At 36.2% G+C, this 23,648-nt stretch overlaps 1 long non-coding RNA gene across 2 annotated transcripts in view; it reads right to left on the bottom strand.

Annotated features, from left to right (window-relative positions):
• Positions 1-23,039, bottom strand: part of LOC136718267 (uncharacterized) — a 72,204-nt gene extending 49,165 nt beyond the window's left edge. The window contains exons 1-2 of one of the 2 annotated variants that reach the window (XR_010805270.1): positions 22,873-23,039; positions 1,649-1,695 (exon numbers count right to left, since the gene is read on the bottom strand). This is a non-coding gene — a long non-coding RNA (uncharacterized LOC136718267). Of the gene's footprint in view, positions 1-1,648; positions 1,696-4,093; positions 5,809-22,872 lie in introns of those variants that run through there. The other variant, XR_010805269.1, reaches the window with a different exon arrangement.
• Between the last annotated feature and the right edge of the window lie 609 nt (positions 23,040-23,648).

The following is a 23,648-nucleotide window of genomic DNA, read 5'->3' as shown; positions in this document are numbered from 1 at the left end:
AGTAGGAATAACAATAATAAGAACTGCTGCAGAATGTCCATTTAGATCATAATTTAATCATAAGCAAACGATGTACTGCAAAGTGTGCAACATGCAAATCATCCTGTTATATTTCTTTACGTTTTCTACAATTTCACAGGGCCACAAAAAATAATACACGTATTCTGCATATATATATATATATATATATATATATATATATATATACAGCTCTGGAAAAAATTAAGAGACCACTTAACATTGATTTCTTAAACTGGAGTGGTCTCTTAATTTTTTCCAGAGCTGTATATATATATATATATATATATATATATACACACACACACACACACACCATTAAAGCATTTGCCAGAAAGATGTCAGCACTATAAAAGGCCCACATAAATTCAATTCACAAAGACACACAGGGTTCCTATATTGTTGGCATGTATTGAAAACAATAAGCCTTTTCACTTAGCTAGTTCCCTCTCCGCATCAGAAGAGACTCCTATCACTGGCTTATGGACGTCGAAATGCGGTCACAAATACACAACCACAGACTGAGCCCGAACACACACACACACACACACAACATCCATGAGACATGTGTGTGAATCTGTTCTAATTTCATACATCTCCGCAGAGTCTTTCACTCCAAAGCTGGGGTGTATAAAAAGGGAGAGGACACAATAATAATAAAGTGCCCGGTTGAGCAGAGCTGTGAAGCGGGTTTTAAACAGCGGGCACATGGAAATGAAGCGCAGCCCTGGGGAGAAGCGCAGGCTGGTGACGTCACCGCACGTGATGAGCGCAAATTAAAGCAGTGTAATATTTTAAACAAACTGCGCGCGCTGAGACACGCTGCACAATGGCACCGGCAGCACCGACACGGCTCTGGAGAAGGAAGCGGCTCGGGCTCGTCTAGATACGTTTCATCTGGGATTCTGCACAGTTAATCAAACATTCATGCGCTCAAAAAGGAAACCAAGAATGTGCTTATATGGAACAAGTGGAGTTAAGGTTATAATGAAAGGTAGCACTTTCTCTCTTCATATAATTATTCTCCTGTTGCTGTTATTATCTACAAAATGCTATTATGACGTATATGTATATGGGTGAACCTGGACAAATAAGTAGAGAACGTGTAACCCAATAACCCCCCCCCCCAGCCTATCTCAATACACACAGCCAATTTAAAACTATATATATATATATATATATATATATATATATATATATATATATATATATATATGTCACCTTCCTCCACCTTGTGCAGTAAACCATAACAAGAATAATAATACTAACAACTTGCAAGCAAAGCATATGTTCCATGAAGCAGTACAAATAATTATAAAACTACATATTACATAATGCGCTGTGAACTGATCAAACCAATTCTAATTCCTTCCAATTACACAATTTCCTCAGCATTTTTATATTCCTAATCTCCACCCAATCATATTGTCTTCAAAATGACGTTTATTATCACCGAGTAATAACTTAAACTTAATACAATATAATTGTTATACTATTTCATTAGGTAATAATGATAATAATAACAGAACAAACAATATAATGTTAATATCAAACATCACACACACGCAGAAAAACATGTCAATAGCAATATCATTTTCAATATACTGTATAAAAATTATAAGATATTTACCTCTTTTGGACAAACAGCTGCGCTCTCTCTCTCTCTGCACCTGTTGCCTGTAAAATATGTACATAAAATACTATAGATCAACCTTTTTTCAAAGCAAATTAAACAAAAAAAAAATACAGAAGCAAACAAAAAAGCAAATATATATTCCCTTCACGAGAGTATTACTTTTAGCCCAATACAGTTTTATCCCATTGACTCATCTACACGTGATTCATGAGTCTGTTTATCTGTCTATATATCTATGGAAACAAGATCAACTTAATTTAGGCCTATATAATGATAAACCTCTGGAAGAAAACAGTGAAAGAAGAAGTAACATATATTGCACCACGGTGCATATTCTATGGAGGTCGTGGTGGGAGGATATTTAGTTTTAGCATTTGGCTTTTTACACAATCACGAGCCAATCAAATCAACAGCCACAGAATTAAACATTTTAGAATTTTTGGAAGTTAAATACCAAGCATTTTAATAATAATAATAATAATAATAATAATAATAATAATAATAATAATAATAATAATAATAATAATTCAGCTTGATAATTTTTGTTTTTATTTTATATATTTTCTTTAATTCATTGAGACGCTTTAAAATTCTGCTGCAGTATTTAGGTATTATACATAACTACTAGTAGGCACTTATCATCATTCCAAAATAACAAAAAAAAAAAATACAAATTATAAAGTTTAGGCAATGTCACGCTTCTTAAAATGTGGGGAAATTATATAGAAGTAAAACTAAGAGATCAAGAAATTATATATATATATATATATATATATATATATATATATATTCATATTAATAAAATAAATACAATCCAGCGCCACCCGAAAGGTAGAAAGGAGTTTGGGGATACATATAGTTAAAAATAAAATAGTATCGTAAAATGTATACATTTGTCATAAGTATTTAAACAAGCAGACGTACAGATGCAACACTAGAGAGAAAAACAATTGAATGCCTTGTACTTCTCTTACATAGATATACTAACATATCCTGGACATTTTGTTTTGACAAATTGTCTATTGTGATGCTTCTATACTTATCGCTTCTGCCCAAATACACTATCTCCAATTAATAGTTTGGCCTTTCGTTCCTTCCATTAACTTATAACAACAATTATCAATTTAACAACATTATTATAAATACTCACGCTCACACTCACAGACATAAATATGAAGTTACATATAAAAGATTAGTATTTTTCTTTAAGGACATATTGTTTAAAAATAACTTAACTGCCTCTGGTATCCACCATAAATCTAGACTTTTTCATCCATTAACATTGACTCCTAGGCCACCTAACACCTAACCAAACTGCATCGCCCTAAACAAATTTCTCCCAGTGCATGCAACATTATTATATAACTGTTTTAAAGGACAATGCCCAAGCAACGTCATACATAAAACTGTTGTGAAAGTAGAAAGTTTCAAACTTAAATTAAAATAGATATTCAATATACAAATGCTCGCCTATACTGACACATACATGTGTGCATCACCTAAAAAGCTTAGCAAGAATTACATTTATATTTCACGCACCTGCCAATGTTTTCTTTTTCTCTCTCGCTCCCCCTCTCGCTCGTTCTAATCAAGTTTATTTAAAGGAAAGAAAGTCTGCATCTTTTGTGTGATGCCCAGATCCTCTCGATGCTTTTGTCGCCCCTTGCAAAAGAGGCCTGATTAATTAATTTCACACTGTAGCTCGGGAGCAGATTTTCCCACAAACAAGTGACCGAGAAAAATGTGGCCCCAAAGAAAGAAGTCAACATCAAGTTCAACAACGTGCTGGCGCTCATTAACATGACAATGGCGTCTGGGAGCACAGAAGTCTTCTGAACAAGAGGGTCTGGCGTCAAGACCCTCCACCTCCCAGACCCCGCAACATTTTCCCAGGGTCGGATAACAATCGCACAACTGTTTGGTTTGAACGCCGGCACTGGGGCCACGAAGCTCGCCTTGTGATTACTTAGGAGAATGCAGAATAGAAGATTAGCTTAAGGCACGATGACAAACACAAACTCAGAAATGCATTTTTGCACTCTCAGAGAGATCTCCACAGTTATTTAAAATAAACAGTTTATCCATTTAAAAAAAAGGTTGCAATACTGAAGTACTTAAGCTTAAATACTTAATATTTGTACGTCAGATTTAAACAGTATCATCAGAGGTATCAACCGGTGACAGTTGGAAAGGTTATCCCACCAAAATAATCAGTTATGTCAGCATTTGTACTCTCATAAATCCCCAGCTACACATATAATATTAATTTTCAAGATATATATGTGTGTGTGCACGTGTAAAAATATAACAATTACATATCTGATAAACTAACTGATATTGTAAGGTCCTGACCCCAAAGTGTTACACGGTTAGTAGTATAATAAAGTTGGCCTAATCCAGTTTAACAGTATTCATACAGTTGAATGGATTGGTACTTACATGACAAGGCCTTTTCTGGGTTAATCCAAAATAATAACAAAACTTAAGTCCTTATTCATCAAACAGCTTTTCAAAATAATAAAAAAATACATATTAATAAAACAAAACAAAAAGGTCCCAAAACAAAAGACTGAAAGCGAGTTAGAGAAAGAACATAAGAAAACAAAATATATAATATATATAAATATAAAAAAGCGGAGCTTCTGCCAGCGATGTACTACTTTATAAGGAGGGGAGCTGTTTGGTGAGTTCGTCCCATCCAAGACCATTTATTTCACACACCACGATTACTTGTGCCTGAGTGAGTTGAGACAGATAAAGTTGGGAACCAAGACATCTCTCCCCAATCCTGTTTGCATCCAGCACACAGAGACGAGAGTCTGTTGAAGTCCGTTGTTAGTCCTCTCACTGACCAGGCTGTCGAGGACGTGTCCAGAAACCCAAACAGTGCAGCCCTCCAATGCATTGTCCACTCTGAATTGATGTCTATTGTTCCAACTCTGCGTGATCTTTTTTTTTTCCTCTTTTTTTTTTTTTGTTACGCCTTGTATCTTTTTTTTTCCTTCCCCCAGTCATTTTAGTAGGCATAAACATGATGGTGAGAGAGATGGTGAGAGAGAGAGAGAGAGAGAGGGAGGGAGGGAGGGAGAGAGAGGGAGAGAGAGAGAGAGAGAGACCTATTGATTCTCCAAAGACGAAAAAAACGTGCATACGACGATTAGGGTCCAGCCCCCATTTACAGAAAAAAAAACTCAACTGGAAAACATGAATGCCTGTATAGCATCCAGTACGAGCGCTCTTGCATTACAGCCTCGCCAGTTAGCATCACTGCTATACATCAACACATAGCCCTCTCCCGGATTTGGAAAATGCCTATTATTTTTTGAGAAACTTTTTTTTCCCCCTGTGTTGTTTTGGTTGTAGTTGTAGATTGATTTTCACAATGATGCATTAAAAGTGAATGCTAAATCTCCCTTGCACTCATTGGGTTCACGTTAACTTTTTTTTCCTATAAGATATTAAACCGGTTGGTATTTAACTGGCGCAATGGCACCCATCCAGCAGCTCCCGGTGGAATCAGTCGTGCCCAAGTGTAGCACTGGCGCCTGGACGAAAGGGGGACGGAATGAGCGTCTCCCCACCAAAAAAAAAAAAAAAAAAAAAATCTGCATCCTTGATGACTTTAAGTACCACTCGCATCAACTGCTCTCTGAAGCTATGGAGGCACGGCACAGCAAAAACACGGAGCAGGCTGCCTTTACAACCATGCGGATCAAGATGCAATGCAGGGAGGAAGAGAGAGAAAGAAAAGACAGAGAGAGCTAGAGAAAAAAAATGAAAGGATGACTTATCCCCCCTGTAAAGGAAAAAAAAAAAAAAGCCGAATCCAAGAGCCAGAGGAAGGTGCTTGGAAAACAGTTCAGACGCGTCTGTGCTCCAGAGAGCAACTGCAAGACGGGTATTGCAAACTAGGTTCTGGGTCACGTTGCCGTGCGTGGGGTTAAGCAGATACGCCTGTGCTCGTCCCCAGCGCCCCTGATTGGGATTTTCTCCTCATTAAATCGCAAATCTTCATCACGGCCGTGCATGAGCTCGCGCCGTCCCGGTTACCGAGCGAAGCGCCGCGCGCAGACCCCGCCGTCGGCTCGAGAGATGCTCAAATAGTCTCTGGCCCACCTCTCCACATTTGCCTACGTGAGGGATTGCGTCCTGACGTCAGCCGCCGGGATAGGTTACCCCGATTCCTATTTTAATGCCATTCGAAAAAGGTGTGTATGGCTTAAGATAACATGGGAATAATAGATGCGCTTGATGTTTAAACATGAATGTATTGCATAAAGCGCCACGGCATCCCAAATGACAATTGTTTATATGATGAATGGGTTTTATTTTCTCTCTCTCTCTCTAAATAAAACGAACAACGCCGTATCATGCGGACTGGGTTAGAAGCCTTTATTCTTTCTTTTGCTAATTTATTTATTAGGACATATGCATGCACGGATGCTGTGCATTTGATGGCATCCCGCGGGAGACATCGGCGAGTCTGTTTGATCCGGCACAGTGATGTCCAGCCGTCGGGCGCGGGTTGCTCATCTACTTATAAGCTGTAGCATAGACGTTGGCATTCAAATGATATGCGTTTTGAAGCCCATACTTAATGCGGATATTTAAATCTCTTACACTCCACACCTCGGCAACAAATGAGGGGGTTTCTGGGGGTCTGCTGGGGCGCCCGGGTGCCTTTTGCTGGCGGGGTTAAATATTTGTTCATGTCTTTGAAAATGCTAATCGATAGGTGTCTAGTGTGTAATGGTCTATTAGTGATAGTGTTAGACGCTTGCAAACAATTGCTGCTCACCTTTAATTGTGCTCTGAGCACAGGGTTGCGTACGTCGGGAGTCTGAGAGGGTGTAATGAAATGGATGCGAGCTGTAGTATGGGGTGGCAGTGGACCATGAAAATGACATACAGATGAAATGTACAGTATGCAAACTTTATGCACAGAATAGAAAAAAAACCACTGAACTTCCAGCGTGCACGTTATTCAAATTAGTGTACTGTATTTTTACCCCAGCCTGCAGTATAAAAGCCGCGAAGGCCGTGCTTTATGCTCAGTAGTAGAAATTTCTGGAATGCCTGCTTTGAGCCTGCAAGACCCACAAAGTGCTTCCTCATCATTATGAAACTGGTGAAAGTTATAGGCAATTGGAATGCATTACCTACAAACCAAGCCCAGTTAAATCCAAGCCCCTATATGTTACAAATAACATTTTCCAATTAAATAGCAATACGGGGGGCTTTATTTAAAACTAAACAACGCAATTGTATCTTTTCCTTCGGGGCGAAACCGTCAGCTTCAAGAACTACTGCAGCTTTTTCCCTACTTAAATGCAATCTGTAAGTGGATATGTTGAAGTACTACAAGGGGAACAGAATACAAAAGACACCTCGACCATTGCATGCAGAATAAAGACTCACCTCTAACATATAATCGACACTATCTTTGGATACAACGCATTGTGCTAGATTACAGGAAAGTTGTACAGTCTAGCCATATCGTTTTCATTTTAAAATGTCTTTTTTTTATTTTGGTTTTTAAATTCTCCAACCAATTTATCCCAATTCAAATCAGAATATAAAACCGTGTCTACACGATCACCCGTTTAAGTCAAATGATGTAGCTAACTGCCTCCTGCCATTTGGTGGATTTGCAAATACTGCTGTTGCTGGAATAGCATGTTAATGTTCGGCTGGAAAATGAATATAAACGTAAAATGGAAAGGGTGTCTGTTTCAGCGCTGACCATCAAATAAATCAAAGTAAAAAACTGTAATTTTCAATAAGAAAGAACACTGGGCTTTACCTGTATACATACAACGATACAGACATACATGTTGTAACCAAACATTGCATTGCAGTCTCGGAATGTGTGTGTCGTTTATTGTTAATAGCGTACAGATAAAGGCATGCAGTCCTGTGGTTACAGATATAATGTAAGATTATTTTGATCCAGTTCTTTTGATAGCCGCCTTAGTTGTTTTAGGTGACAAGCGAGACTACAGTTTGCATTTATTAATGAACAGTTACAGTAGCACAGAACAGACTAATATTATGTATTATTATTATTGTTATTATTACTACTCCTATGAATTAATTAATGAATGTATTGTTGTCCCCACAACACAATACATATCACACAAAGTCGTGTTTGAAAAAATATATACAAAAATAAAGGTAAAACAGTAACTTTGAGGAATGCACTTGTATTTGTATTTTACTAAAAGTTGCTCCGCACGTGTTGAATAGAATACAAACAGTGATGCATGGACACAAACATACTAATAATTCATTATATATATATATATATGTTCAACTACATTTGAGTGCACTGTACTTGGGTGAGTGAGAGTGTTTAATGAATAAAGCACTGAGCTTGAAATACTAAAATTATAAAAACACTGACGTTATTAATAGGCCATCGTTCCTATCTGATCTTATAGGCTGAAAAACTATAGACTATTTTGGAGCTTTCCTTTGGAGAAACAGTTTACAAGTGCCAGAAGCTCCTGCAATTCAATGCACTAAGGGAAGGGGTGCGAAATCAGACAATAACCAAGTTTAAGAGCACCGGCCCATTTCCGAATGAAACGTGGCTCTCCTTTGCCCGTTTCAATAGGGGTGGGATGCAGTGAAACAGCTAAACCAATTTAAGGGCAGGTTTTATTGACTAAGGCGATATTTCACGGGATTAAGGGGATATGAGAATGTGATGAGAGGATAAAGTCAGCTTTGGGAGCGGTTTGATGGATGTATTAATTGTATAAAAAGTTTCTTATTGAAAGAAATAATAATAATCCATTAAGTGTTACGGGTACACAAGTACAGTACACATTAATTAAATGTTTTCAAATTGTTATTGAAACCAGTGATCCTATAATATATATTTGAACAATTTCAAAATATAAATACAAATAGTAAACCCTCTTCTCTAGACCCACTTTAATTTATAACACCTTCAAGTCGTTTTATAACACTAGTTGTGTGTAAACAATTATTTGATTTGAGTTAATATTGATCATTAGTATTTGAAAAACTGGTCTAAATAAAAGTAGCATTTTTGTGATTGGCAAAGCGATATACTAGTATATAATAGAACACAAATAGAAATAGAAGAGAAAATAGAAATACAAATATGCATGTCCTTGAGTTTTCGACCTTTACTTAACAATAATGTTTACTTTAGTAATAATGTGTGTGTAAAAATATACTAGTGTTATTTTTAAGCCACATTTTGCATCAGGTGCTTTGTTTACATTTTACCAATTGAGCAATATACAATTTAGGCGGTAAGGTTACACAAATATGTGAGAGTGTGTGTGTTTGCGATTACCCATATGTATATGTATATCCTTAGGCTATATACACAGAGTGAAGCTAGTACGTTTCATTATATAATTGGCGGTAGCAGATCAGAAAATATCCCCAAATTATGCGGCTACTGACGTCATTATAAATATTATCCATAATACCCATATATACATTTTTGTATAGAATTCGGGTTCATTTCCATTAAGAATTACTGACACTTTCCATTCAAATGTGAAAATAAAATCAAAATAATGTTTTTACAAGAATCCCCAAAATATCATAACACAGACTGAAATGTTTTAACAAAGTTATTTTAAGCTTGAAATACTACCCATATGATTGTGGTTTTTTTATGTATTATGATTGTTGTTGTTGTATAGTAATGGTTGTAATGTTGTAATGTAATGGTTCCTTCTAGTACTTCATAAAATCGTATTGACAAAGTTCCATTTTATTTTCGAAATGCTATGAAATTAAAAAGAAAAAGAAATTCATATTTTTGGCACATCACCCACAAATCTCTCCAGGAGGGGACTAACAAATCCGATGTAGACGGAGATCAGAGATTGCGCAGTGTTTCGCTATGGCCACCCAAATCAATAGCATGTCCAGAAAACAAACCTGATGCTCGCCCAGCACCCATAAAGCTGCCAACGCACAGCATTTCCACACTTTGAAAGGTGCCGGAAAAAATAAAACGCAACATCCTACAAATACTAAAAGGATACACCTCTTGAATCAGCCATGTTGCATTTGACTTGCATGTTTCACGCCTTGCATAATAATAATAATAATAATAATAATAATAATAATAATAATAATTACATTTTCCATTGCTCGTTTTCTATTCATACACATTGAATGTCCAGTGAAATCTCACACAGTATCCTGTATCAACGCTGATGTCATAATATATTGTGTACAGCATAACCAATGTTATAAAACAGTGCACAAAACATTGTTCTCTGTGGGGGGCTTTGAGGTCGTCATCACCTTCACGATAACAACAACAGTGGCCACAACTTTCTCCCCATTATGTCACCCCCCATCAAGTCAACAATGGTTATAAACTTGAACTTGGCCGATGAAGTGCAAATCCAAGTCAAGTTTGGGGGCTCAGACCAGCTGGCAGCACTGCAGAGAGACTGGAAAGTCGTTTCCTCCAAATCAATCAGTCGTACCTTAACAATTGGATTATATCACACGAAAGGACACGGGGTCGGCTGTAGTATTTGCAGGGCTGTACTGTGGTAACGCACTACAGCATTGAATAGGGTACAGTACAGTGAGGGGAAACAGCGACACCTATGGGAATAAAGTAAATGTCCCTGTGCGGTACTGTGTAATGAGCTGTTTGTGTGTAGCCCGGACGGGAGCTGCTTCATTAATACACCACATATATTTATAAATCAATTCATCTACAATGTGGCTAGGTGGTCTTTGGAAGAATTGCCACAAGGCCAACTTATGTGAATATACGTATCATACAGATCAGACCTTTCACTGACACCTTTAATACTTAATTGTTAGCATAGGACATGTGTTGGTACTATTTACAAAAAAGTATTTGTGTGTATGGGGTGTACAAATGATTTTTGCATTGCTCCACTTTCAAAATAAGCATTTTTATGTATTTATTGCACAACAACCTATAGATACAGTATCAACGTTTTGCTGATTTTGAAGGAGAAGCCGGGGGTTATTTTATATCCATGTGATTTTGGTGGTAATAAAAATAATAATGACAGCAAAAACATTATGTGTGTTATAAATAATGAAATAAAATAAATCTAAAGAGATTCTTTGACTTTCACTGAAACTATTAGTCCATTGGGATACTCGCAGGTCATTTTTAATGGTGAATTGGGATTCCTAATGCAGCAGGTATCTGTGGTCAATTGTATTTTAACCACACAGTTGTATTTTTCTACTTTACATGATTGCTCACATTAGATGCGCAGACCTTTTGTACAAATCGAGTTCACACTTTATTTAGGTTGTTGTTTGTACTAAACATAGATCCATTTATTGGTATATTTGAGTGAAAGTTAATGAGTGTAACAGTTGGTCTTTATTATGGGCAGAACATTTACAGGTAGGCTATACAGGTCAACACAGACAAAAAAAGAAAGGTCTCAGAGAACAAAATGCAGATCTTCGTAGAGTCCTGTGCAGAAAAAGGACAAACAGTAGCATTTGCGCTTAATAAATAAATAAATGTTGCATTAATTACGCGCATGGGGTAATTTGGAGAAGAGGAACCAGCTTTGAAATCCTAAATCGAGAGTTAGAGTATTAATCACCTTGCGAGGAAATCCGTCCCCAGCTTTCCCCTGTGACGAGATTGTGCTTTTCAACAGAACCGCTCTAATCCCCATAATATAAAACAGGCCCCACAAAAACACGGGTTATAATTACTATTACTGCATTAACGGGACATGCGGTGAGCTGCTGTGAAGGGTTTTCATGCTTTTGCTTTGTGTCTATTGGGGTATTTTTTTTTCTAATTACAAAAGGTTCTCCTATTTTAGCCAAGCTTTGCGTGTTGATTTAGCAGGACGAAATTAAAACAGGAGGATGAGAAAATTGTGTCGTTTAGACACACTGTATAATACACGCTAAATACATTTGAAAAAGGGGTGGAAGTTGGGTGTAAACAGGATTTTTCTATATTGTACACGAGCTAGTACTGCTGATCAAAAGAACAGGTGGATTGTAAAATATTTATGTTTGTTTTGATTTAATGTTTTATTTGACTCGGTTCACATTAATAGGCGAGCATCAAATTAGCATACAATGTTATAATACTTAAAATAAAGAATAACAACCGTTTTATTTACTCTGTGATGCAATAACTCAGATTGTGGTGTGAAAATAGATCGCTGGTCTCAAACTATATTATATATCCTATCACCACAAACTACCACCATACACACACACACACACACACACACACACACACATACATACGTGCATACGTGCATGCATGCACCCAACGCCACAAAGTGGTTGAGTGGATAGTCGCAGTGACCTGTATGACAAGTATTGAGGTCTCTGCAGCAATGTGTTGATCTGAGACTATTCCGAAGACGTACTGGAGCTCAACTGTATACTAAATTTAATGTATATGTCTCTCCATTTTATTGTTAGTTGTGTTCATATTTTGTGTATTAATATGATTGTCTGCAGTTTTATTTCACCTTGCTTATGTGTAAAATAGAATCATTTTGTTTATTGTTATAGTTTTTGATAGTCAAGCTTACATAAATGGACACTTCTTCATTTCCACGTTGTAGGCTATTGAAAACTCAGGCCTAGACCAAATAAAAAAGGTTGACCTACATCCTCCAATCGCAATTTAGTATATTGAACCCTGTAGCTACTAACCTGGGTACAGTTTGCTGAAGACATGCGTTTCATTTATAAAATAACACAATAGTATATTTATAGTTTATAAGCTGAATTTATAGGTCTAATAAAATCAAATAAATTGCGTTTATAATGCAAGTAAACACCAGTGATCGTTAAATTATGAACTAGCTTTGGCCATTTTGATTTTCGAAGAAAAAAATTGGATTAACTACATTACAGCTGATAAGAAATGAGAAAAGCAGAATAAAAACAAACAAAAGTATAAGGATATTATTTATTAAACGATTTTATAAACACATAATAATAGTTTAAAAACACAAACAAAAAAGACTATATATATATAACAAAAATTATAGTGTTATTTTCTTTTACAACTAACAAACGCTTCACACTAAAAACAGCGATTGTGTTTTATTTTATTTTAAAAATATTTAAACAATAAACCAATATTGTAATTAAACGTGAAACTGGCTGTTGTAAGATCACAAAATGGCGAAGAATTTTAATAATTACATATAAATTGTCCATCACACACAACAGGTACAAATCACACTACCTGTACAACATTCAGTAACCATCATTACAACCTTCAACATTATATTGTACATAATAAAGCTGCAACAATAACGCCAATGTAATATTTGTATGTTGTAAGCGGGACCAGTTTTGTCTTTCAAAGAGTGCTTATCTACACTTTTCTTATGTGTTAATTTTGTATTTTGTATTTAAATGGCTTAAAAATCGCACATCAATGGTTTTATTTTCATATATAGAATACATCTCTGATTGATGTCATTTAGTAAAGATCATTATATCACCTAATATACTTTCTCCTGCACTGGAGGACCGTGGGGACCCACAGTTACCCATTGCTTTCTTATTGACATCTGTAAGGGTTATTTAAAAGGTCTGACATTCTGGCTTTTACGGGGCATATTATCATTCACAGGTAGAAAGTATATTCGATTAGGTTCACTTTTTTTAAAATAATAACTTCTGCTTTCTGATCACATTCTTTGTGGTGGAAAACACCCCCAAATAAAAAATATGAATGTCCCATGGTAGTGATATTGTAAAACTATTGGTACTATTCATACAAGCCTATTAAACAACCATCATTTAAAAGCAAAATACCCCGTTCTGAGATACATTTGATTTAAAAATAATAATCTACACAATTACATATATTTAAGTCGATCTATGATTTTAATATTGAAGTGTAGTTTCAGTCATTTGTGCATCTATTGTTGTTACAAAAGAGAACATTTTTAAAGGGGCCCAACACTATACAAAATAATGCCAGTTTGGTACATCTATCAGTGATATCGTTTAAGCAGGTATCTTTATTGATGGAAAATAAAATTGAACGAATATTTAGTGTATAACTATCTATCTACCATAACCTATACTCGTCCCAATCGATATGCCCACCTTATTGGTAGGAATTGAGACGGACTTGAAATTGACTTACAGTGCACCTGCTCTGAAGAAACCCTATTCCATAAACACACAAACACATACAATGACCGGCTCACAATCTTGTAGGTTTCTTCTCAAAAGGTAACAAACTGGAGGCCTAATTTGCCATTCCTCAGCCAGAGCTCGACAACTTCCAGAAAGAAGCGTCTTCTAACTTCCTCCACAGCCTGATTTTCATAATGGGAAAATGGTCTATGAAACCCAATTTGCGTCCATAATGGCAGATTTTCATAAGGGACCTATAAAATTGGGTTTGGACCCTGTCTGACATGAGCGCTGATGTAGTGACCTAAATCTGGCGTTGAAAAGCATATTCTTCTGCTATACTGGGACTTAATACTCAAATATAAGAATCAAGATGATTTGCAAACTACAACCAAATTGTTTAGCGTCCTATTCCGTGAGCTGCCACCACTACCAGTACAATTAAAGATAAAAATGTAGAAGCATGTTGTATCTATCAATAGCCTTGTTGAGAAAATTAATGTTAGGCGTATTATATAAAGATGCACATTGCTATATGACCATCATTGTGCCAGTAGAGAATGACGTATTTGCTTATTTATGTTAAATGAATGATGTACTTGACTTGGTGAATTCAGTTCTGAAGCCCATAGACATATAAGTGTATAAAGTAATCATATTTTGTATAAACCAAGGCCATCACTGTTAACTTTCAATATGACCTTGAAAAGGGTTTAATTATCAGACCACTTCACATTGATTTTCTTACAGGCGGAAACGGAAGTTGATTCTCTTTTTAAAGTGTTTGTTGACATGTAATGATAATATTCATAATAATAATGCTTGATTCAACTGCAAACAAGAGCCTAGGGTATCCAGAAGACCTGTGTGGCAATATTCTGTGTCGAGTTTTCCCAGATATTTTAACACTCATCTAACACTCGAGCTTCATCTCTCCGACAAGCTTTCGTTTCTTGCACATCAGTGCACTGTATTTAACTCACGATACCTTTCATTATACGTTGTGAGGTGGACATTTTAACAATTAGTGTCTGTATCGCAGCTCCTCCCTTGCAGGGAAAAAATCTAACAATTTAGAGTAGTCTGTAGTCGCTAATATACTCTACCACTACCACTACTACTACTACTACTACTACTACTACTACTACTACTACTAATCATAATAATAATAACTGACTTTGTTTTCTCTATTTTCACATGGCGAATTATACTTTTTGGATCATTGTAAATGTGTCGGTTAGTGGAGATGCACAAGTAAACACCCTTGTCTATCCGGGTGATGGATTAATTACTTAACCAATAACTAACCATGTTCAACTTAAATATGGAGATACATAAATCAAATCGAGAGTTTGAATTTCATATAATTAATTGCACAGGTATCACTCAGGAAAATATACAACGACAGACGAATCGAAGGTCCTTCATACCACCTAAAAGATGCTTAAAGCAATATTGTGCATCATGTGCAAATTTAGAGTAATGCACGTGAATGTGCAACAACTCAACATCCAAACTTGTGCTTTAGCTACAAGTTTAAATCCTCTCCAACACGTTTTCCTGCCTTGATGGGATTATGCAGATAGCCTGTGAATTCAGTCCTGTAAAGGCATTTTGCAAAACTTAACAGCTCTTTTCAACTGACTGACTGAGATTTATAATGCAGTGCAAACCCACGACTCATCATTGCGTTATGGAGCAGAAATTGGATTTGCTTAGTCTAAATTCACCCAAGGAAAAATCATTGGCACCCTCTCATTTTAACAGAGTATTAAATCAAATGGGATTTTATTTGACCGAGCATTTTCTAATAGGTCCCCTTAGATAGAGAGACCAAATACATAAACAAACAAACAAACAAACAAATACATTCTAGAATCTTAACACACAAAAAATACACACGAGTGGAGCCTTCAAAATAATAAAGTAAAAACAAAACAATTGTGTAGGTTTGGTCAACTAATTTGATGTTTACACAAATAAACCGTTAAATATATAGATACAAAATCCACCAGAGACGAAATAAGAGAGTGGCATAGAGATCGAAAGACAGAGCGATAGGCAATGAATACTTGACAATTAATGTTAATTTTTGGCACATTAAAAAGCCTGGCAGCTTTGGAGAGTAAGTGGCTCAATTTATAGTTTCGACATTTCAAAGATATAAAAATCTAAATAATCTACAGATTATAATTTATTCCAGACACGCTGTACTGTACCTTTCATTAAATCACACATCCCTTGTTAACTGTGAAAGGTACCAGAACAAGGTAAAAAAAAGAAAAAAGGTTTAAGAGTTACTGCTCTCATAAAAAAAAAAAAAAACCTAAAAAATAAAACTTTAAAAACTTTTAAATGGACACGTTGACACCATTTAAGAAATACAATAAAATTCTAGCAACGAGGATTAGCAAATCTGGCAACTGGCAATTTTTCCCAAAGAAACACACCTATTTGATCCTAATCTGATAAACAGATTTTATTTTACCTGAGCATTGACTTAGGTCATACCGTTTTCATTTATTGAATATTTTAAATTCACATTTCCAAAAAATATTCTAAATAAAGAGGCATTTTGGAAATATTTCGAAATATATGCGCATTTCTTTCGGAAATAAGGTTTGAAAGTCTTATTTTGCATTCTTTCGTTCAGAAGCAGTCAATTAAAGCATTTATTTCAACTTCCCCGATATGTTTATTTATTTCGCATTTGCAAATATTTAATATTCATTTCATGCAGATTTATTTTAATAGAGGCATGTATTTTACATACATATTTTGAGCGCGTGAATTTTACGGAGTAATTACACTACTACTTTTTTAATTTCCAGATATACATACTTATGCTGAAAATGCTACTTTCTCTCCATGATATTTGTCTTACTGAATAGTCTAAAATATGTGGATTTTAAGAGATGAAAAATAAGATATTAAAAGTTAGGACAAAATATTTCTCCGAGTCTGTCTGTATGTATGGTGGACCATTCAAATTAAGCGCAGGGAGAAACGGAGGTCTTATAATTATTTGCATTGTTATGAATAACCCAACCGATTTCAGTAACATTTACACTTAGTAGCCTAATAATATATATATATATATATATATATACTTGTGTACAATGTTCACAAATGTACAGATTAATAGGAAAAAATGGAAAAGGGTATCAAAACATCAGCACATTTTTTAAACGTGTGCTTTTTAAATAGTTAGAAAGTAAATTTGTGTCCCCTAAACTGACAAGTTAAATTTTAACCACAAAACTCGCTAAAAATTAATCACACTGCCGTATTCCTTTTTTCACACATTCAACCTATAACATCAAAAGTACTGGACAAAGATGACGTACAATAGATATTTGAATATTTATTTATTTTACCAACATGGCCCCCAGTGTATAGTGAGAAATATTTGAAAACCTTGCATGAACAACCACCCTATTGATGGGATTTATTGATTAGAGACTGTACAGTTAACACTATGTTAGCCAATCGTACTAAACTGGGAGCCTCCAGAACAGGCTTAAAAAAATAAAAATAAAACTCCTGACCAGCTCATTGAGTCATGTTCTCAATTACACAGAACACTTCTGGGATGAGCTGGACTGGTCAATATGGAAAAACTGGCTGCTGAAATATGCTGCTCAGGGCTGACTGGCACAGTATTCCCGCAGCCATCTATGAAAAGGAATGCAGGAGGCAGCATAAGAAATTAAATTAATTTAAAGAGTCTTTTGAACAGGTACTGTTGGGAGTAAAGTGTTCATTTAGGCTCCTGGAGAAAAGGAAGTAACCCAGCTGGAATATCTCTGATCACTGAAGAAAAAGAGAGAAATAATAGGTACAGCAGGTACAGTAATGTGTTATTCAGTTGCCTTAGTGGGATTCTTAATATTTTAGCCTTGAGAGCTATTTGGTAGATCCTTTACTTATTACTTACATTGTGTGGTGTTATATTCTTTAATCATTTAACATAATTAGCATTAATTAAATAATCCGCATCTGTGGTCAAACCAATGCAAAATGCCTTCTCAGAAGCACTGCTGGGAGAGTGATTTCCGAAGCCACTATCTTTTTTTATTTCTATTTTTGTGGTTGCTCGGTAAATGGACTTTCTTAGCAAGTTCAAATGGTTCATGTGAAATTAAAAATAAAACAGTTAATTAGAATCCTCTTGCTATCGATGAACAGAGGCAGGAGATGTTAAATACAGAACAATCTTTGTGGACATTCCTGACATGTTAACTCTGTGCCAAGAACACAAGATTTGTGTACTGGACTCACTATTTGCCAAGGTACTCAGTCGACGTCTTCCTTTCAGAATGAACGGTGATATTAGTCTCTTGTGATACAAGATACATCCCAGTAGGCAAGTACAGTGAGCTGCAAACAACAGAGCAAAGATATTGCCCTACCCGGGATTATATATTTGGTTTTAAACACCCTGCAGCCACTTGTTAGCACATTGAAGCATGTCACCTGAAAAAGTTAGAGCAGTATATAAAATAAACACTCAATGGAGAAGGATGTGCATAAAACTGTATCAACACCTGTCACTCTGAGATTCACACGCTGTGACTCAAGTGTGTAACCTTTAAGCCCGCAGTATGCTTGTAGAGGCAGCAAACTCTTTACACGTTAATCAGTATTAAGATTTTTATTTCGAATGTCTGGAGGTTGCCACCTTTAGTGACCCCCACGGGTGTTGACCATGGAAAGATCAAGGACACAAATAAGTACAGAAGCAGCTTGATTTAAAAAAAAATAGTGAAGGAAAAACACATCTTGAGACGAAGGATGACAGTGCGGATTAGTGCTCCACACATATCTACATACTATAAATGTGCCAAGCAGATGTGTCAATCTGTGAAGTCACCTTTCCCAGGAACTAGGGGTGGGGTGTTGAGACAGAAAAGGGAATCTGAATGGGCTCAATAGTCTTGTTACTTTTGCTCATCCTCTCCGAGAGACATTATTTGATCTACGCAGAGTTTAAAAACAACAAGCCCAAGTGGGGATAATCCATGCTGGTTTACCTCAGCCTTGTCGACAGCAATGCCGTAGACAGGTTACAGCACGGATTGTTATGGAAGATGCTAGTTTAGGCCCATGCCTCCTAGTAGTCTCACAGTGTGTACACTTCCTCAGCAACACTCTCAGAGCTCATTAAGCTACACTAGGCAGGTGAAGGTACACAAATGTTTGAATTGCAAGAATTACACAGCTTTTGACAACTATTGAGAGGTAAAACAAAGGCAACCACTGTAATGATAGTGAAAACACTGTAAAGCACCACATTAGGCACAGAGGAACCATGGCAAAACACCCCATATAACCCTAGACACTCAGTCGACCAGGCTGTGAAAAAAACTGTGCAATGATGGTGAGAAATGGTGAGAAATGTTTTCACATTCATCTCCTTCAGATAACTAACGTACAAAAATGAATTTGCAAAACAGGCGACAATCCTCCCCCCTCTTTAATGATTAATATCATCATAAAACTCCAAAAAATAAATGTGGAGAAGAAAAGTCGAAAATAATATTACATATGTGTATGAAATCAGGGTGTAAAATTTACCATGGTAAATGTTTATGCAGATTACAGTTGACATAATGAAGTGTTCGCCGTAGCCCTATATCAAAGGGGCCGACTTGACTCGAGAACCTCGGGGTCACACGCTAAGTCACAGAGGGCACAAATATTTGAGAGCCAAATTCCTCCCTCTAGGTCCTCTGCTACGAACAGAGGGCTCCGCCGCCTCTGGCTCTGTGAAGATCTCTTTTGATGGCGGCTCTGAAACCAAACGCTAACTTTAGTGACTAATGAGTTGCGGTAACAACAAACTGTAACATGGATGATGTGGGCAAATTGCAATTTGTTCTGACCTTGTAACAGTGAGTGTGTAAGTGGCTACTTATTAGAAGAAAGAAAGACTGAAAAAGAAGTTTCTTGCTGAAGTACATGGATTTTGAGACTCAGATCTCAGGGAGGCCCCGTAACCGCGGAGTATATTTGTCTTTCTACAGCACGGCCATAAGGAGCACTCATCATAAGCAGTTTCATCCATTTCTGTTTTTTGGGGCGATAGCATAACATTTCCCACACTGTTGTGTACTAGAATTTTCATTCCTAAACACCCTATTGTCCCTGAACACAGAGATAGCGATTTTCCTTTTGAGAAAAAAACAGGGAATCCATAAAAATAATAATTAGAAAAATCAGTTTGAAACAAACAGATTAAATAAATAATTTGAAATGCTGTGATGAGGGGAGAGATTCTGGGATGGAGGCTGTGGTGTGCACAACCAGTTTTAAGACCTTGCTGGAGGAAACCGTATTTTATTCCCGGTGTTTTCCCCACGGCGCCGTATCTGCTGAATTCTACTGTACGGAGCAGTGTATGAGTCACATTCGTTCCCGCCATTTTGAACAAAGACAATTGGGTGCCATTCGACATGCATAGTCACCTCATCAAAATATAAATTAAAGTGTCAGACACCCCCCCCCCAAATGCTATAGTTTACAGGGAAGACCTTGTCATAGAAATACAAGCATGGTCCTATTTATTGATTGATTTTTTTTTTTTTGGGGGGGATGGGGGGGTGCTACAGCATTGCGGAACAATCGTTGGCACACGTGGTATAAAAGCTTCTACTTTATTTTATCCAATGGCTTTGAAATACAGAATACTTTTTAAGAATATATAGAAGACTACAGAAAACAAATTACGGGAGAAGATAAAGTCAAATGGGTGCCTTTGCTTTTCCTCACACTCAATTGAATACACTTTTAAAAAAATATAAATATATATATAGGCAGTAGTTTTGCAAGTCTCATAAACAGATCTAGAGGGAAACCATTTACCAAACCCAGCAATCCACAATCCATACTTTAATCTGTGTCATCAAACAGCAGCCTACACATCTGCCAATATAGCTCAAGCATGCTGCAAAGCCAATTCTGCACAGGTAAAAGCAGCTCTTAAAAAAAAAAAAACACAATTGTGGCACTGAGCACATTCAGATAAAAAAAGGTCATAGTTTGGTCATACTTTGCTGAAAAAAAGTCCAGTAAAGCATTTAAATTCTAGTCTATAAAAAATAACTACAAGGCTGCAACACTTCATGAAGCGATACTTGGTTTCTCCAGACTAGAACATTTAAACAAATGTGTTTAATACAAACTAATGTGTCACTGATGTTTTTTAAGAGAATGATTTAATTTAAACCATCTGTTATTAAATGTTATATATGTATTATCATCATAGCATTCAAATAGCAGACATGGGCTTTCATAAATAGCCAAACTTATAGATAATTGAGCCAAAAATTAGACCTACATTGTATTTAACTTTACACTCAGTTCAAACAATGAAAAACAGCTACACAAATACCATGTACATTGTGTAGGCTGCTGTTGAGGAAAGAAAATGTAATGTTTTACTTCCCCAATTTCATCCTCATTCGCCCTGTATCCATGTCAAAGCAAAAGAAGTACAAGAACAGCAATGCAAGAAAATCTGTGTGATAAGGTGGAAACTAACGGCAACAACATACCAAAATAAAGGGAAGACGTATTCATTAGCAATATAATATCCCCACAGACAATTACAGATCAATTATTGCTTGACCAATAAATACCATCAACGTTATGCTTTTTTATATGCAGAAAGTACTATAAACGTGTGATGAACTGGCCTTTTGGTTCCTGGAGTTTACAGTGCGGTTCACAGTCCCAATACTACAAGGTACAGTTTGTTGGAAAGCAGGGACACATTCTATGAAAGACTCACATTTAAAATCTGTCTAACACAGTAAAACACCCCTGAAATGTGAATGAATCTTACGCTACCTCTTTAATGTTATAACCAGACACAGGCTCATCTGTAAATGTCAGCAAAGCAAGTTATAAGTTCTTAAAACCTAATATAAAATAGCAATATATATATATGTATGTTTCTTTGTCTGTTTTAAATTATGACAGATAAAGCTGTACACATATTTTGTTTTTTAGGATAGCATATTAAATTGGTGTCTCTCTAGTGAATGCAACTCCAGATTTAATACACAGCAGCAAGTTGCTATGAATCATTAAAAAAGGGGTCAATTTGCATTTCTATTCATCATTAACACTAGTTATTTATAGTACATCAATGCCTTAAAACCTAGGGCCTAATCCCAAATGTCTCATTTACTTTAGTGTACACCTTTGATGCTAGTGATCACCTATACATTAATAAATAAATACGTAGAGTGCCAAATAACTTGAAAAACGTTGCATATATAGAATCAAACTATCCACTCAATGTAAACCCAAAAGACTACAAACATATTTAGGAAAATGCAGAGCCAAAGTCTTTTGGATTTTGGGGAGAAGCCAAAGACAGGTAGATGACATTCAATCACTTAATAAATTGAACACTGCAATCTTGGACCAATTCTGAATAATGGTGTTTTAGAGAGATCGGTAATTTAACAGCTATTAAATTGGAAAACACATCAGAGATAACTGAAAACTATACAGTGCATTGCATTTATGAAAATACTATGTTAAACTGGAAGCACATTGAACAATAACTGCATTTTTGTATTACATTATTTATAAAATTATACATTTGGAATTCTAAAAGACTTCAATTCTGATCAAAACGTGTATAAAACATGTTTTTTTTTCTGTAATTAAACAAAACATTTACTAAACTGAATTTGAAAACAATTCAAACTTCAGTGGAAAGTATCTAAAAACTATGACCAGACTGAAATAAATGCTCTAACCATACTGGCAGCTAAGAAACCACACTTAGTTTGCATGCTTAGAGTGAGTGAACAAACACTGGGAACTGTACATGCAGTCCACACTGACAAACTCCTGTGCAGAAGAGATATCTCTGTCAGTGCATTGATTCTACTCTATCTGCATCAGTTGTACATGTAGGTGTATATCTATAGACACATTTTATTTCCCCAGTCTGCATTTATTTGTGAGCCACACAATATATTTAAATTAGACCTATATTAAAGATTCCCGCTTTTGCATTTGACAACTTAATCCCAAAGTAGCAGCAGAGTACCTACCGTGCTTGCAGGGCCACTTTCCAGGAGTCGGGGCGCAGGGAGATGCAGGATGCGTCCCTGTCTGGGGAGAAAGACTTGCTCCCCACTGCAGCTCCCCTTTAATTAGACGCGGGCTGCATTTTATGATAATCAGGATTGACATCAGCCGTAACAACTTGTGCAGCATAAAGGCAGGGTGCAAGGGGCAAATTCGCGTCTCGTTTCCCATGCAGTCGCGACGGTCAAGTTCAAGCTCAAATCGCAAGTCTTTCTAAGGCAACTTGTGGCCAATTGCAATGCAAGGCGCGTTGGGGTAGGAGCCCCACGTTTTGCCCGCCTTGTGAAAGGACTTGAAGCCTTTCTCAGCCATTGTGGCCCATTAACACTGTCTGGACATACAGGACGTCATCTGGGGATTGTTGAGATGCAAGACTGAATTAAACGGGGGGGGGGGGGGTCCTTGTTTTAATTAATGAAATAAGCTGTTTAATAGTAAGGGAACGACATATATAAATAAACACATATAATGTGGAAACTTTCATTATAATTATTATTTTTACAACCCAGGCATCCCCAAATTATTATTATTTATAAATAAAAGTGCAGTTTTAAATTAGTTGTACCGTTTTGACTTACACTTAAGTCACTGCTTTCATTTCATATATGCTTTAAAACAATTCTATAAAATAAAAGCACTGGTTTTGCTCAATTAATAATGTCAGTTTAATGATTTGATAAGAGGCTCAGCGAAGATTTCGTTTAAATCGGAGTGAAATATTGATTTAGATCTATGAACT

Source organism: Amia ocellicauda, chromosome 22 (assembly GCF_036373705.1).
Source record: "Amia ocellicauda isolate fAmiCal2 chromosome 22, fAmiCal2.hap1, whole genome shotgun sequence".
Lineage (NCBI taxonomy): Eukaryota > Metazoa > Chordata > Actinopteri > Amiiformes > Amiidae > Amia > Amia ocellicauda.
This window is presented reverse-complemented; position numbering and strand designations above follow the sequence as displayed.